This window comes from Podarcis filfolensis (genome assembly GCF_964270895.1).
Source record: "Podarcis filfolensis genome assembly, chromosome: 16".
NCBI classification, from domain to species: domain Eukaryota; kingdom Metazoa; phylum Chordata; class Lepidosauria; order Squamata; family Lacertidae; genus Podarcis; species Podarcis filfolensis.
The window spans coordinates 5608268-5619748 of NC_139620.1; the positions used below are offsets into that span (position 1 = coordinate 5608268).

The 11481-nt window shown below is 43.8% G+C and overlaps 2 long non-coding RNA genes across 2 annotated transcripts in view; one reads left to right on the plus strand and one right to left on the minus strand.

The window, feature by feature from the left end:
• Positions 1-7021, minus strand: part of LOC310751965 — a 48121-nt gene extending 41100 nt beyond the window's left edge. Inside the window, exons 1-2 of the long non-coding RNA XR_014542732.1 lie at positions 6806-7021; positions 4080-4100 (exon numbers count right to left, since the gene is read on the minus strand). This is a non-coding gene — a long non-coding RNA (uncharacterized lncRNA). The remainder of the gene's footprint in view (positions 1-4079; positions 4101-6805) is intronic.
• LOC310752003 lies at positions 1448-3176 on the plus strand. Its single transcript, XR_014542779.1, has 2 exons — positions 1448-2051; positions 2645-3176. It is a non-coding gene; the product is annotated as an uncharacterized lncRNA (long non-coding RNA).
• Positions 7022-11481: the final 4460 nt, after the last annotated feature.

The window sequence follows — 11481 nt, forward strand, 5'->3', positions numbered from 1 at the left end:
AAGGACCTGTTAGAGCCAAAAATGCCATGGTGGTTATCCCCGATAGAAGCATTATCGGTAAAGAAAAAAAACCCATGAGAGATAATTGGGCAACTTACAAAGATTTATTGGAAGACAAGGAAAATAGGCTATTTTTTTAAAAAAAAATATATATGAAGAAATTCAAACCCACTTAACACACTAGTTGCAATATTTCCAATTACAGTGCTACCTTGGGTTAAGTACTTAATTTGTTCCGGAGGTCCGTTCTTAACCTGAAACTGTTCTTAACTTGAAGCACCACTTTAGCTAATGGGGCCTCCTGTTGCCGCTGTGCTGCTGGAGCACAATTTCTGTTCTTTTCCTGAAGCACTATTTCTGGGTTAGCGGAGTCTGTAATATGAAGCGTATGTAACCTGAGGTACCACTGTAAATGAGACATTCTGAAAAGACAAACAGAAGGGCTTTTCCACAGAAATATCAAGACTTGAGAAAGATCTAATTCAAACCATAAAAAATCACTCTCTAAAATGTACAGACTCCTCTTAGACTGGGAGGTCAAGGAGGAGGAAGTTAAATCAGTAATGGTCCAATGGGCCAAAGATTTTGGTGACAATATTCAAATGGAAGCATGGGAAAGGTTATGGAGGTAGGAACTGAAATTCACTGTGTGCTATGACCTGAAAGAGAATTTCATGAAAATGCTTTACCGATGGTACTTAACACTTGTAAAACTAGTCAAAATGTACAAAACCAGGCCAATCATTAGTTGGAGATGCAGAGAGGTGGAAGGCACGATGAACCACATGTGGAATTGTAAAAAAAAAAAAAAAAAGGAATTCTGGGATATAATTTATAATAAAATTAAGAAAATGTTTAAATTCTCCTTCTCCAATAAGCCTGAAGCTTTTCTGCTATGTATAATGCGTAACGAAATTTAAAAAAAAATTAAGGAGAATTTTTATGTATGCAATAGCCGCAGCAAGAAGTTTAATTGCAGAAATCTGGAAAGGAGATTCCATCCCTAACAAACTGGAGTGGCAAATGAAAATGTTAGAATATGCAACGTTAGCAAGAATGACAGCAAAACCCCGAGATGACACAAAACAAACTTTCAATAGAAAATGGCATATTTACAGAGTATATTTAAAAGAACATTGTAAAAATCTAAATTCTCTGGGAGGCCTGAATTGACTTCTGCATGAAATTAGAGAGTTGTACAAAATCAATTTAACTGAAACAACTTCGGAGAGACAATAGAAAGTATGTAGCCGAAAATGTAGTTTAGGAACCACATTGCGGTGATCGGAAGTCATGATGGAATTTGTTATGTAGGAATCTAATTTTGTTTTCTCTCGGTAATATGTATCGATTCGGATTTGTTTTCTTGATTGTTTTGTTTTTGTTTTTTTAAACCAATAAAGCATTATTATTATTATTTTTTAAAAATGGCGTGTATGCACCATGTCATGCGATCGATTATAGCTCAGTTGGCAGAGCATAAGACTCTCAATCTCACAGTCATGGGTTCAACCCCAATTTTGCACAAACAATTCCTGCATTACAGGGGAGTGGATTAGATGACCCTCCTAGTGCCTTCCAGACCTACAATTCTATGAAAGTAGTGAGTAATCAAATACACATTTGATGGTTCATTGTAGCGATAACTGAATTTCCATGGAATGTGCATGAGCTCTGCTCACACAATGTGATCTCATAAGAGAGAGAAACACCCCTGGTTTCCCCACCTTGGAACTCATATGGGGTGTGTCCAGCAATCATTGCCCAGGTGACAGAAGGACAACAAGACCGAGACCCAATGGATGGAGACATCATCCCTTGCTTGGAAATTCTGTGTGCAATACCATGAGTCAAAGCCAAGGTTGCACAGCTCCAACTAATTAAGAAAGAGATTGGTACAAAATGCAAAGGAAAAGAAAACAAATAGGCATGGCTGGGCCATGGCTCACTTGACAGGAGGGGTTGGCTAAGGAATAGTATAAAAAGGTGCACTGGATGAGAGGCTGACATTCACAACAGCTGCACTTCCAGAGATCTCTTTGGTGAACCAGGTAGGTCTCTCTCTCTCTGTGTCTCTCTCCCTCCCTCCCTCATTCTCCTTTCAGGCACTGGTGACTGGTGCCCATTGGGACTGGCATGGTGGAAAGCCTTAGAAGCAATCTGGTTCCCTCCAATGCTCCTGGACTCCAGCTCCCATTATTCTCCTAACAACTCCCAGCACTCTTAACAAACTGCAGCTCCGATAATTATTTGGGGGAAGTCAGGACTGTTTAAAGTTGTTACTTGGGGCCTGAAATGTATGGTCTGAATGTGACCTTGGGAGCAATCTGTTGCCCTCCAATGTTCCCATGAGCTGCAAGCATGGCCAATGTTCAGGGATGCTGGGAGTTGCCATCCAACAACATCTAGAAGACACCACATTGGTTACTCCTGGATTAGTGTGAGAGAGATGTTGCATAATTTCCATGCTGACTGGTGGGGCAGGAGGCAAGGAGCCCAACAGCAGGGTTGTTGTGAGAATAAATGGGGCAGGGGAGGGTCATGTGTGGATGCCTTGTGGGGCTCCCAGGGGGAAAGTTGGAATGCAAATGGAATTGTAAATAAACCGATTCAACAAAAGTAAGCCCAGATCTGTTTCCTACAGGTTCGCCTTGACAACCAAGAAAGATGTGTTCCCGTCAGGACAAAGACCAATGCTACAAGCAGGAGAAAGAGGAAGGGTCCTGCTGTGGTGGCCGGAGGTCTTCTACCAGTGAGGACCGAGGTTCCTGCTGTCTGGGACGGAGAAACAGCGGAGGGTGTCATGGCAATCGGGGTTCATCCGGCTGTCACGGGAAGCAACAAGAACAGCAGCAGCAGCAGGTCTTCCAAGTGCCATCCCAGAAGCTGAAGTAACACCAAGGAGAATTCCTAGAAGGGCCTAATTCTGCAAGAATTAGGTGGAATCATTTCAACAACAGTTCTTGAGCATTTGAGGCACTTTCAACTTTATCTCTGTGCCAAATTCGACCACCCCAATGATCCAAATTCTCAGCTACCTCTTCTCCTCTTCTAAGGTGAACATCTCCTATGACATTTGGAGCATGAGAAGAGCAAGGAGAGTCATCCAGCTATTTCTGTTTGCTGTTCATTTGCACACATGAGAGAATGAATAATAAACAATTAGTAATAATGAACTCCTGAGCTTTGATTTCTTTTAAACTTTTTTATTTTAAGAATCTCTGCATTTCATCCAAATAATCTTCCATTTCAATCCCGTGAATGACCAATCTCAATGTCATGTTGATGTAGGTTCATAGGAAGTTGCATTCTACTGAAACAGAGCCTTGGTCATCTAGCTCAGTATTGCGTACTCTGATTATTGTGTACATTATTGTGTACAGTGGCTCTCCAGGGTTTCAGGTAAGGGAGGCAGTGATGCTTCTGAATTCCAGTTGCTGGGAATCCCAGGAAGGAAGAGTGCTCTTGCATAGCCTCCAACATTTCTCTGATGAAAATAGGGAGGTCCTATGCCATTATTATTATTATTATTACTATCATCAGCATCATCATCATCATCATCATCTTCATCATCAATATTCCACCTATCTGACTCACTTGTGAGTCACTCTGGACAGCTTCCAACATAAAAAAACACACAATAAACTTCAGTATATGTAGTTTCCTTCAGATGTCTTTTACAGGTTGTATAGTGACTTATCTCTTTGGCTCAGGGGTTGGATAACTCCATACCCTCCAACATTTCTCCAGTGAAAAGAGGGATGTCCTAAGGAAAAGCAGGACATTCGGGGATCAAATAAAAAACCGGGACAGCTTCTATAAATCCAGAATTGTCTCTGGAAAATAGGGGCACCTGGAGGGTTTACTCTTGGGGTTTTGCACTGTGAAAATAGGATATCGAATGAGATGCATCATTGGCCTGATCTATCATGATTCTTCTTTTGTTTTGGGGAATGCCCGGTATTGAACCTGGGACATTGGTTTGTTTGTTTTTATTGAAAGCCGGTTTGGAGGACTTATCCTCAAAGCTCGCTTTTAAACACATTCAATGAACAAACAGACACAAACACGTAAAATACCTTACTCTTATACAATGTCTCCTTGTTAAAGTTTGTTGGGTCGTGTATCTTTTGACCCACTGAGTCTGCTGCAATTGCCCTGCAATAAATTTGATTTATTGCCACTCCGACAAACTTCCAATGGCACTCACATGCTTCCACTCCATGCACTGCCACTCTCCTCAGTTGCCAGTGTTAACAGAAAAATCCGAGGGCTCCCTTGGACAAAAAACAAAGACACCAACCGGGATTACTTGGAGCAAAACAGCAGCCTGTAGGCTTGGCCTTTATTGATCTGTTGCAACAGGGTGCTCTCCTCACCTGCAGGAGAGAGGAGAGATCTCGGAAAATGGTGTGCAAGGCCTTATAAAGACTTTTGAAATTGCCACCCTGTAGATCAAGACCACCCCCAGAAACATCATACATACATCACAGAAGGGGTGTAACCCAAGACCACCCCTCAGATACATCACACCTACGTCACAGAAAAGGCGGTCTAAAACAGAAATTTGAATTACAGATAGGTAGCCGTGTTGGTCTGCCATAGTCAAAACAAAAAATTTTTTTTCTTTCCAGTAGCACCTTAAAGCCCCTTCATGGATCACTGCCTTGCCGTGGCGAAGGGGCTTGAAGAACTCAGAGAAGCTATGAACTACGCCGAGCAGGGCACACAAGATGAACAGGTCATAGTGGAGAGTTTTGACCAAACGGGATCCACCTGGAGGATCACGAGGATTGCAAACATGCGCTGGATTATGGAGAAAGCTAGAGAGTTCCAGAAAGACATCTACTTCTGCTTCATTGACTATGCAAAAGCCTTTGACTGTGTCGACCACAGCAAACTATGGCAAGTTCTTAAAGAAATGGGAGTGCCTGATCACCTCATCTGTCTCCTGAGAAATCTCTATGTGGGACAAGAAGCTACAGTTAGAACTGGATATGGAACAACTGATTGGTTCAAAATTGGGAAAGGCGTACGACAAGGCTGTATTTTGTCTCCCTGCTTATTTAATTTATACGCAGAATACATCATGCGAAAGGCTGGGCTGGATGAATCCCAAGCTGGAATAAAGATTGCCGGAAGAAATATCAACAACCTCAGATATGCAGATGACACAACCTTGATGGCAGAAAGTGAGGAGGAATTAAAGAACCTTTTAATGAGGGTGAAAGAGGAGAGTGCAAAATATGGTCTGAAGCTCAACATCAAAAAAACGAAGATCATGGCCACTGGTCCCATCACCTCCTGGCAAATAGAAGGGGAAGAAATGGAGGCAGTGAGAGATTTTACTTTCTTGGGCTCCATGATCACTGCAGATGGTGACAGCAGCCACGAAATTAAAAGACGCCTGCTTCTTGGGAGAAGGGCAATGACAGGCCTAGACAGCATCTTGAGAAGTAGAGACGTCACCTTGCCAACAAAGGTCCGTATAGTTAAAGCCATGGTTTTCCCAGTAGTGATGTATGGAAGTGAGAGCTGGACCATAAAGAAGGCTGATCGCCGAAGAATTGATGCTTTTGAATTATGGTGCTGGAGAAGACTCTTGAGAGTCCCATGGACTGCAAGAAGATCAAATGCATCCATTCTTAATGAAATCAGCCCTGAGTGCTCACTGGAAGGACAGATCGTGAAGCTGAGGCTCCAGTACTTTGGCCACCTCATGAGAAGAGAAGACTCCCTGGAGAAGACACTGATGCTGGGAAAGATGGAGGGCACAAGGAGAAGGGGGCGACAGAGGATGAGATGGTTGGATAGTGTTTTCGAGGTTACCAGCATGAGTTTGACTAGATTGCGGGAGGTAGTGGAGGACAGGGGTGCCTGGCGTGCTCTGGTCCATGGGGTCACGAAGAGTCGGACACGACTAAACGACTAAACAACAACAACAAAGCACCTTAAAGACCAAGAACTAACTTAGTTGGTCTTTAAGGTGCTACTGGAAGGAAAGAAATTTGAATGTTGTTTTTCTCCTGTCCTTGTTTATCTCCTGTCTGGCAGGTTACTTGATTGGATTTCCTGGGTAGCCTGGCCAGTCTTTTGTAATGATAAATACTTAGTTCCTGGGCCAGGTCACAGGCTCACACCCTATTCAAACACAGACATACCCTTAAGACAGGATTTGTGAAGGAAAAGACAATGGGGAGGCTTTTCCATTTTGACCCTGCAGAGAAAAGATTTGGTCAGTTTAGGAATCAAAATGGTTCCAGGTTGGCCTTCCTGTGCTGATCTATGTATGTGCTTGGTTGCTACACTTATGAACATTACCATATATTTAAGACCATAAAATTCCTATCACACCAGATAATAGCAGAGTTCACAAGCAGCATAAAATGGCTTGTCTGTGTCTACGTGGTGTCCTCAGTAACTCAGGTTGACACCAGTGCTTCTAATCTAAAACTCTTTATTTAGAACAAAAAATTTTTTTCCTTCCAGTAGCACCTTAAAGACCAACTAAGTTAGTTCTTGGTATGAGCTTTCGTGTGCATGCACACTTCTTCAGATACCATGTAAAAATTCAAAGATTCAAAACAGAAAAGAAAAACCTACAGAATCTAGCTGCATGTTTGCAGCTTTCTGCCTCTTAACAACCTTGCTAACGTTCTCAGAGAGACTGCTCTCCAGAGAGAGCTCAGCCCCCACAGAGCGCAGATCAAAGGAAAAAAGCACAGATCATGTGGGCAGTGCACCCAGTTGATAAGAACCACGCTCCTGAAGTGTTAACTCCTGACAGTCCAGAACCACAACACACCTGAAGCCCATCTGATGACAACCAGTTGAGTCCACAGGGACACCACACATCCAACCCAAAGGAAGGACTGTAACTCACTGGTAAAACTGCTGTTTTGCATGAAGGAGGGCCTAGGTCCAATCACTAGAAAGCTGCAGCTACCAATCAGTGTAGCTGACCTTGAGCTAGATGGACCAATCATCTGCAACAGGGGTGCCAATTTGAATGAAGTATTGTGGGGGGGGCAGTTAAGCTACACCCCACACCATTTGAATGGCAATGCCCATTAACTTCTTGGGGGCCCAGTCCCCTCAAATATTTTATTGGAGGGAGAATCCATTACTGCCCCTAGGAATTGGTTTCTATGATTTACAACCCTAAGGAGAGCATTAGACATTCTTCTATATATTTTCCTAATCAGACTTTCTGGCTAACTTCTCGTGTCAGGTGATAATCAGGTTCTGTTTGTTTGGCAAGGAATTAGACAAGATGACTCATTTGGATGCTTTTTGAAAAGGTGGAATCTGGGAGGAGATTCAAAAGAACACTTCTGTCTTTGCCTGAAATAAGAACAGATGTAATATGATAGGTACACAGTGAACGGTTCACTGAAGAAATCAAATTTAAATCATGTTTTCTTAAAAGCCATGAGCATATTCAACTGTGGACGAAGAATATAGGAAGCTCCTTTATACTGAGACCGTAGGTCCATCATTCTAGCTCAATAATGAAAAAAGGACCCCAAGTTTAGCCAACAGCATCTCCCATTGAAAAGAGATCACGTGGGAAAGGATGGGAAATATCTTCCTCATTTTGAGGCCCTAGAGATGCAGCTAGTCACAGTAGACTATACTGGGCAAGATTATCTAGGCAGCTTCCTATTTTGGGAGGACTTCTAAATCAGTGGTAGGGAACCTTCTTTATGAAGAAGGTCTCAGGTTCAATCCCCAGCATCTCCCATACGTTTTGTGTAAGGACTACTTGCAGAGCTTGGGAGCAGAGAGGACAATGTGGGTGAAGAGTAGGAACATTATGTGTGTATGGAGAAGTGAAGATAGGAAAAGAACACCATGACACTGACAGGCTTGCAGGAAAGAAGTTTTTAATGCCTTGAAAGAAGTAGTCATAGCAGGAAAACGAAAGACTGATGTTTCCCATGCCAGAGGAAGGTCTGGCTCATCATCTGGAAAAGACAGCAACCATTTGCTTTGCAAGAAGATATCTTGAAGAGGTGGTGGTCATTGTGGGTTGGGATTTCAGGTCTTTTTGGAGGCATCTACTTCATCTTCTGCTGAGAACTTCCACCACCGCCGCCACCACCGCAACATCCGCTGCTGCTTCCACCGCTGCTTCCACCACTACTTTGACCACTGCTCCTGCCACCGCAGCATCCTCCTCCGCTGCTGCTTCTGCTTTGAGAAGATCCACCTCCACGGCCACCACATCCTCCTCCACCTCCACCACCACCACTGCCACCACTACGGCAGCATCCTCCACTCCTCTGGCTTTGTTGAGATGATCCACCACCACCTCCACGGCCACCACAACAGCCTCCTCCTCCTCCATGGCCACCACCACCATGACAGCCTCCTCCTCCTCCACCACCACTTCTGCCGCCACAACAGCCACCTCCTCCTTGTTGTTGTTGTTGTTGGCTCATCTTTGCTATGGCTTTGATAACTTCTGGAGGGAAAGAAAGAGAGAAAGGCCAATGTCACTTTTGATCCGGTTTCTCCAAGGCAGCAGCTTTTGGGGTATTCTGTAAAGCAGGTATGTGATCCTCCAGATGTTGTTGGACTAGTACAGGCATAGGCCAACTCTGGCCCTCCAGATGTTTGGGACTACAATTCCCATCATCCCTGACCACTGGTTCTGTTAGCTAGGGATGATAGGAATTGTAGTCCCAAACATCTGGAGGGCCAGAGTTGGCCTATGCCTGGGCTAGAACTCTCATTTTCCTTCTTCCATTTGCCATGCTGGTTGGTGATGCTAGACATAAGAGTCCAATAACATCTGGGGGTCCAGAGGTTTCCTACCTTTGATAGACATATTTTCCTAGACCAGTAGGGTTGCCACGTGGGGAACATCCCAGACCTTGATATTTTAGAGCCCAAACCTGAGACCCTGGGGTGGTTCCTTGTGATGTTATGGTGTGGGTCCTGGAGACTGAGGTCAATTGAGAGAGAAAAGCAAGCAGGGCAGACCCTCCCCAAGTATCTGGGCTGTCATTTGCAGCCAGCTCCTGTTGAGATGAAGCTTGCAAATCTTCTGAATGAATTATTAATTCTACTTCCACTATTATTCTTAATCTTATTCTTATTGGCATTCTTCCACACCTGGAGATTCAAGCCTCCACCAGGCATTTGAAGGGAGTCAAATTAAACCTGTAGACTTTAGGTTAGACCTGGAGGTTTGGCAACCCTGTTGATCATCAGTGGGAAACCTCAGGCCCTCCAGATGTTTTTGGACTCCAGCCCCCATCATTCTTTGCCTATCAGTCATGCTGGCTAGGAGTGATGGGAATCAGGGACCAACAACATCTGGAGGGATACAGGTTCCCCCTTCCCTATTTTATACCTTTATAGGTATGTTTCATATATAATCCCAGATTGGTTCAGACATGTTCTTTAAATATACTAGAATATTTCCCAAGGAAATTTATTTCCCACCAGTGGTGGACATGCAAAGTCAGCAACATTCACAATCCATGCTCGTTGAATATTTATCCTTGCACCTTCGGGTTTAGAGGGTGCCCCGGAGAGATCTTTCCCTACAACACAGATGCCTCTGAATTGAGAAGCTTTGTTCCCAAATCAACATTGCTTTTAGGACACTTGACAGTTTTCAAATGTGTTTTCAGAAATCAAGATTTGTTCCTTGTCCCCACTCCAGTCCAGCCAATCTAACCAGGCACAAAAAGAAATGCCATAAAAAAACCCTCTGACTTTCCAGCTACATCCTGATTTTAGAGCCATTTATAGACAGCAGTCAAGCTCTCACAAAATGCTATGTCAATCGAGAAATCCCATTACTCAGCGCTAAAACACATGCTTTGTTTATCAAATCCCTGCTCAGTTGTTTTTTTTTTTTTAAAAAAGCATCTCCATCATAGATTTGCCACTGCCAAATACTCATGGACAACCATAGCTGGTCAGAGGAGGAACAGCTAGGTGAGATGGACCAACAGTTTGACTAAGAGAGGGAATGGCCCCATAGCTCTGTAGGTAGCACAATTGCTTTGCACGCAGAAGAAGGCCACAGGTTCAATCAGACAGGGCTGGGTCTGCAGAGCCTGTACCAGTTAAGACAGACAACATTGAGCAATCTGTAGCCAATGGTCTGGCTCCATACAAGGCAACTTCGTTTGTTCCTTTCTATGGAGGAGGACTGTGGCTCAGAAATAGAGCATTGGCTTTGTATGCAGAAGGTCCCAGGTTCAATCCCTGGATCCTCCAGGAAGGGTTGGGAGAAGATCCAGTCTGAAACCCTGGAGAGCTGTTGCCCATTAAAATAGGCAGCACTGAGCTATACGAACCCAACAATCTAATCAAGATAAAGGCCATTCAAAGGTTCAGCACATCACTAGGAATTCCATCAGGCTGTAGCAGGGGGAGAGATGGGTCTTCAGGGCCTCTTCCCCTTCCTTGCTAGAGGAAGAGTTTCATCAGGCTCATCCCACCACTATTGTTTACAGCAGCCATTCCATCAGGATGGAATACAAATCCCATCATCCTTTACCTTTGGTTCGGCTTCCAGTGGATGATGAAAGTTGGGAGCCCAAGTATCTAAGTCCCAAGTTGTTAATGAGTTTATAACATATCACAAGCGTCTTGAATTTGGTTTGGTAAAATATTTTCATGAAAACAAAATAAGACAAAAGAGTCTACTGGATAATGACAAAGACCCATCTCATCCAGCATCCTGTTCTCATAGTGGCCAACCAGATGTCTCAATGGGAAGCCCATAAACTTTTCCTGAGCACAGCAGCTTCCCAGTAACTGCAATTCAGAGCCAAACAGCCTCTGCCTGTGGAGGTAGAACATAGCCATCATGACTAGCAGATATTGACCTCTCCGGTCACAAATCTGGAAAGCTATTGGTCCTACTCAATTAGATTTGGCAGAAGGCTCCCTTGAAGAATGACAGATCCATTGACAGTCCAGAGAAAAGCGAGGTCCTCATACTTACCCAGTCAATCACTGAGAAGCTGTTGTTGTCAAGTCAAGTGTTGTCGAGCGAATGAGGATCCCTTGGAACAAAAGAGCTTTTTATACCATCTCCAGACATTCCATTTCAGGCACCAGAGACATTCTATTAGAATTTTTGACGCACCCATAGCCTCACATTTCATTAACTCCCCACCATCTTGCATTAATGAGTTTTGACTCATTCCTACATGAGATTCCTATCTTCCGTTACACTTGAGTATGTTATGCACCTGTGTCTGTGGGTGCCTTCTGTCAGGATGTGACACCTGACTTCACTATCTAGTCCCATCCACATGGACTGGCAACTGCTCTTAAGGGTCTCAGGGAGGGAGTCTCTCCTAGAATTACCTGGAAGTGTTGTTGTTTGAACCTAGGACCTTCTGTACAAAAGGAAGATGCTCTGCTACAGGGCCTTGGTCCCAATATAGAACATAAGGAATTGTCTTACACCAAGTCAGTCTGCCTGTTGTCTTTGTCCATGGAGTTTTC